We start from the raw sequence: 6,000 nt of genomic DNA, 5'->3' as shown, positions 1-6,000 counted from the left end.
GGTCAGGGGTGAAGAATGGCTGAGCGGGCCTCTTGCAATGGCCCCAAGTAGGTCCCATGCTCCCTGAGTACGCTGCTTTTCGGGGCCCGCACAATCGGTGAACCGATTTCTTGCAGGAACATGGATTCTCCGGCCCCGTGCCAGCCGCAGCTTCGGCGTAGGGGTGCGGAGAATCCAGCCCCTTGCCTCTTTAGGTGACTGTCTAGTTTGCCTGCTGGTTGTACCAGCCCTGGAAACCAAGAATAAATAATGTAAAAAGCTTGTGCTTCAATACGTGTTTTTTGTTGTGGTGTTGACATGGTCCTGGTCAGCTTTTCCACTTTTTGCAGTCTATGCAAGCATCAAGTTTCCAGACACCCCGGCATCTACAACACAATAATGCTCCAATAATGTGCCCTCATCAAAGAGCCGTAAGAAAATTTCTGTTTCCAACACTTGGAAACATAAAAAACAACTGTTGTGGTCATGACATGCACTGTTATGGTAAATTGATTCAAAGTTGACTTTGAAACAGCTACAGCAATTCCTCGTTCACTTTGGTCATGAATGTTGACTGGGGTTTTCCAGTCCTGTCCACAGGCATCCTTGCGGGTGGGATGGGAACACTTGGAGAGCAGCCAAATTTTCACGTCCTGCCCACGACGATGCCCTCCACTGGTCAGATTGGAAAATCCCGCCCGTTGTGTTATGGACCCGCATGCAGCAAACGGGGTTGAGACTGGCCAAATTATTTCACTTTGGATCCATACATTCAGCGGTGTGAAGCGACTGGATTTGTTTCCAAACCAACATAACTGAGGCAGGATATTCCCATCCCAGTCTGCCACCATTCTGTGATTTACACATGGAATAACATTCTCAAATTTCAAGGACGCCCATGTTCAATTCTTTGTTTTACTGCAGTTTGTATTTCCCATTGGATGAGGTTTCTACAACCTCAGGGTTAGAGGAAAGGAAAATGGAACACTCATTTTTACCACTAATCAGATGTACCAAAGAAATATACCGATTGTACTCACATAAATGTTCACTGACATGTTGTCCTGAGGAATACGATGCTTGGTGTTGAGGGGAGCAGATAGATCATTAGATACTAATTTTATCTGGATAACATTTTTGTTTTTTATATATGAATTGAATAGTTTCCAATTGCCTTGAAAATCTATGGAAGTGACATTGCTGCTTCCACCCATTCATTCCGATAAAGAGATCTTTGTTTTACTTGTGACTCTATTCTAAGTTCAGGAAGGATGTTTACGGCTCGATAATAATTCACTATTTGCCCTAGCCATTTCCAGATACAGAAAGCTAAGGAAAGCCTTCTGTAACCAATAGACAACTCAAGTTCTGAGGATATTTTTCATACTCTTTAAATAACTATGAGTCTTATTCTAATGCTGAAGATTAATCAAACAAATCATTTTTTGCTAAAAATTGTCCTTTGGGCAATGGCAAAGCACATTGGCTTTTATTGCTTTGGAAAAGAAAATACAACTAGAAACTAAATGTGACCACTTTATTCCTTTCCAAGTTAACAGATCATATTTTCTCTGACATTACTTCTAAAAAATATATTTCATTCCAAATATTATCAAATTGTAACATAATAATAATAATGATCTTTATTGTCACAAGTAGGCTTAATTAACGCTGGAACAAAGTTACTGTGAAAAGTCCCTCGTCACCACACTCCGGCGTCTGTTTGGGTACACTGAGGGAGAATTCAGAATGTCCAATTCACCTAACAAGCACCTCTTTCGGGACTTGTGGAAGGAAACGGAGCAGCCGGAGGAAACCAACGCAGACACGGGGAGAACCTGCAGACTCCACACAGGTAGTGACCCAAGCCGGGAATCAAACCTGGGACCCTGGAGCTGTGAAGCAACAGTGCTGTCCACTGTGCTACTGTGCTGCCCTATCAAGGCATAATTATATAATACAAACGGTTTGTCACTTTTACTTTAACAAAGTAATAGTAATGACCCTAAATTCCCTATCCCCCCCTCAGCCTGAATATCTTCCCTCCCTCACTCTCTCCTTCCTAACCCACCCCATCCCCCTAACTGCTGGCTATGAACAGGTCCTTAAAGAAAGTGATGAACGGCATCCACCTGGAATAGAACCTTTCTTCCGACCCTCTCAAGCTGTACTTAATATTTTCCAATTGCAGGAATTCTGCCAGGTCTCCCAGCCTTGCCAAGGCTCTGGATGGCACCACCAACCTCAATCCAAGCAGGACTCGCCTCCGGGCCACCAAGGATGCAAAGGCCAAAACGTCAGCCCTCCTCTCCACAAGGAGTTCTGGGGAGACTAACACCCCAAAGATCCCGACCAGCTGACACGGCTGCAGTTTGACCCCAACGATCTCCAACATGATCTCAAAAAACGAGACCCAGAACCCAACTAGCTTGGGGCAGGACCAGAATATGTGTCAGTGATTTGCAGCCCCCCCCCCCCCCCCCCCGAACAACGCTCACACTTGTCCTCCACCCCAGGGAAGAATCCAATCACACGCTTCTTAGTTAAGTGCACTCTATGTGCAACTTTAAACTGTATCAGGCTCAGCCTAGCACAGGAGGAGGTAAAGTTCACCTTATGCAAGATCTCACTCCACACTCCTCCCTCTAGCCCTAGGCCCAGCTCTAATTCCCACTTCTCCTTCACCTCTTCAAGCAATAGTTTCCCTGTCTCCAGCAAACACCCATATATAATCAGAGATCTTCCCTTGCCCTATCTTATCCGTTGATAGCATTCCATCTATCAGTGTAGGTCTCGGCAACTGGGGGGTTGAGGACAACACTTTACGAATAAAGTTTCAACTTGGAGTTGAAATTTCTCCTCCATCGCCTCTAGACCCGCAAACCTACCTTCCACAAACAAATCTCTGAACCTCTCAACCCCTTTTCTCCTCCAGATCTTATACATTGCATCCATCCTTGACGGTGCAAATCTATGATTATGACAAACTGGTGACAGCAATGCCATGTCCCCCCATCAGAAATGCTGCCTAAACTGGTTCCGAACTCTCAAAGATGCAACTACCACTGGGCTCATTCAGAGCCTGGTCAGGGGGAACAGAAGAGGGGCTGTAACCAATGTCCTTAGACACGGCCCTACACAAGAGGCCACCTCCATCCGCCCCCACCCCGCACCCAGCTCCTCAAACCATCTACGCACTTTCCCAATGTTCGCCGCCCAGTAATAGAGCATCAGGTTTGGTAGCACCAACCCACCCGATTGTCGCCCTCTCTGCAGGAAAGCTCTTCTAATCCTGGGAGTATTTCACACCAAGAAAAAGGCAGAGTTTAATCCATCAAACCTAGTGAAAAAAGATTTAGGGAGGAAGATCGGAAGACACTGGAACACAAATAGAAACCTTGGCAAAACGTTTGTTTTGACAATAAGTACTCTGCCCATCAAGGATAGAGGGAAGGCAGGTCCCCCTTCATCTGCTCCACGAGATCGGCCAAGTTCAACTTATGCAACAGTGTCCAATCGTGCACCACCTGAATCCCTAAGCACCTAAACTTTGCCTTGGCCAGTCTAAAAGGCAGCCTCCCCATCCACTTCCCCAGGGAATTTACCGGGAAGATTTTGCTCTTGCTCATATTCAATCTATCCTGAGAAGGATCCGCATTTTCTCAACTGTTCCATAATACCTTACAGACATAGAACATACAGTGCAGAAGGAGGCCATTCGGCCCATCGAGTCTGCACCGACCCACTTAAGCCCTATCCCCGAAACCGAATAACCCCTCCTAACCTTTATTTGGTCACTAAGGGCAATTTTATCATGTCCAATCCACCTAACCTGTACATCTTTGGACTGTGGGAGGAAACCGGAGCACCTGGAGGAAACCCACACAGACACAGGGAGAACGTGCAGACTCCGCACAGACAGTGACCCAGCGGGGAATCGAATCTGGGACCCTGGTACTGTGAAGCCACAGTGCTAGCCACTGTGCTACCGTGCTGCCTTTCACACCTGTGAAAGGATCAGAGACATGCAACAACAAATCGTCCATGTAAAGGGACACCCTATGTTCCTCACCACCCCCCACCCCCTCAATAATTTTAATTCCCCTGACAATCTAAGAACAATGGCCTACAGTTCAATCACTAGCGCGAATAATAGTTGGGACAGCGGGCATCCTGTCTCGTGCTCCTGTATAGTTGGAAATATCCTGAGCTCACAGCTTTTGTCCGGACACTAGACATGGGGGCATTATATAGTAGTTTCACCCAGGAAATAAATGTTGGACCAAATCTAAATCGCCCCAAGACCTCAAAGAGGTATCTCCACTCCACCTGGTCAAAGACCTTTTCCGCATCCATGGAGGTGATTACCTCTGGCATCTGCTCCACAGAGGACAACATGACCACATTCAAAAGCCTCCTGATATTGGACGACAACTGTCGGCCCCTGACAAACCTGCCTATCCTCAGACTTCACCTCTGGCTAGCACCCCTCCAAAGGTTTCGCAGAACCTTATCTGGTATGTTTGCATCATTATTAAATAGTGAAGGGACTTCCGGGTGCGGCTATGCAGAGCTAGGTCGCATATTCGGCAGCTCCTGCTTGGAACGGACTTTTGGGCTCTTTTACAGGGCCCCCACGGCATTTGTTTGACATTTCCCGGTGTGGGAAGAAGGCGGCAATATTCCCCCGACAGTGTCCCCCAGGAAGGGTATGTCTCTTGGTTGCCAGACACACGCAGAAACAGTGAAAGATTTGGCTGCAACTACAGGATAAACAGGGCCTCTTCCAGCATGCAGGCGGGGGAAGGGCAAGCTTAAAGCTGCAAGCTGACCTGAGGGCCTGTATCAAAGGTGAATTCTAGCAGCAGAGGGAACAACTGTGAAAAGACCTCATCAAGGCCACTGAAGGGACTTCCGGTTGCGGTGATGCCTAGCTAGCCGCACGCTTCGGCGGCTCCAGCTCCGACGGACCTTCGGGCTCTTTTAAGAGCCCCAACGGGGAATTTTTCGACGACGCAACCCGGTGTGGGGCGTGTGAGAAGGGAGTCCCCCCCAAACGAAGGAGGAAAAAACCGGCGGCGGCGGCTGCAGCGCGAGGAATCGTCGACCAAAGGGTCAGAAAGAGAGAAGTACAAGATGGCGGCGGAGAAAGCGCAGGCGACATGGGGGCCTGAGCATGAAATTGTGAGACGGTGCGTGGAGCTGCTGAAGAGGGAGGTGCTGACCCCGTTGCTACAGGCAATTGAGGGGCTCAAGGAGACATTAAAGACCCAGGAGACAGAGCTCCGTGTGGTGGAGCAGAAGGTGACAGATATTGAGGACGAGATCCTGGGCCTGGCGGTTAAGACACAGACGCACGAGGCACTTCATAAAAAGTGTACTGAAAGGATCGAAGCCCTAGAAAATGGAGCGCGAAGGAAGAACCTTCGGATACTGGGTCTCCCTGAGGGTGTGGAAGGAGTGGACTGTGGAGTGTACGCAAGTACGATGCTGAGCTCACTGATGGGTGCTGAGGCCCCTACGGGCCCCTTGGAGGTGGAGTGGGCAAATCGGATTCCGGCGAGAAGACCAAAAGCGGGAGAACCACCCAGGGCGATAATCGTGCGATTTTACCGCCTTAAGGATAGAGAAGAGGTCCTGAGATGGGCTAAAAAGGTGCGGAGTAGCAGATGGGAGAATGCAGTGGTACGGGTATACCAGGATTGGAGTGCGGAGGTGGCGAGAAGGAGGGCGAGCTTCAACCGAGCCAAAGAGGTGTTGCATAAAAGGAAGGTGAAGTTCGGGATGCTGCAGCCGGCAAGACTATGGGTCACGTATCAGGAGAGACACCATTATTTCGAGACAGCGGAGGAAGCATGGACCTTCATCAAAGAAGAGAAATTGGATCGGAACTGAGGGCAGCACGGTAGCACAAGTGATTAGCACTGTGGCTTCACAGCGCCAGGGTCCCAGGTTCGATTCCCCGCTGGGTCACTGTCTGTGCGGAGTTTGCACGTTCTCCCCGTGTCCGCGTGGGTTTCC

Source organism: Scyliorhinus torazame, chromosome 3 (assembly GCF_047496885.1).
Source record: "Scyliorhinus torazame isolate Kashiwa2021f chromosome 3, sScyTor2.1, whole genome shotgun sequence".
Lineage (NCBI taxonomy): Eukaryota > Metazoa > Chordata > Chondrichthyes > Carcharhiniformes > Scyliorhinidae > Scyliorhinus > Scyliorhinus torazame.
The sequence above is the reverse complement of the archived record's forward strand: the minus strand, read 5'-3'. Positions refer to the sequence as shown.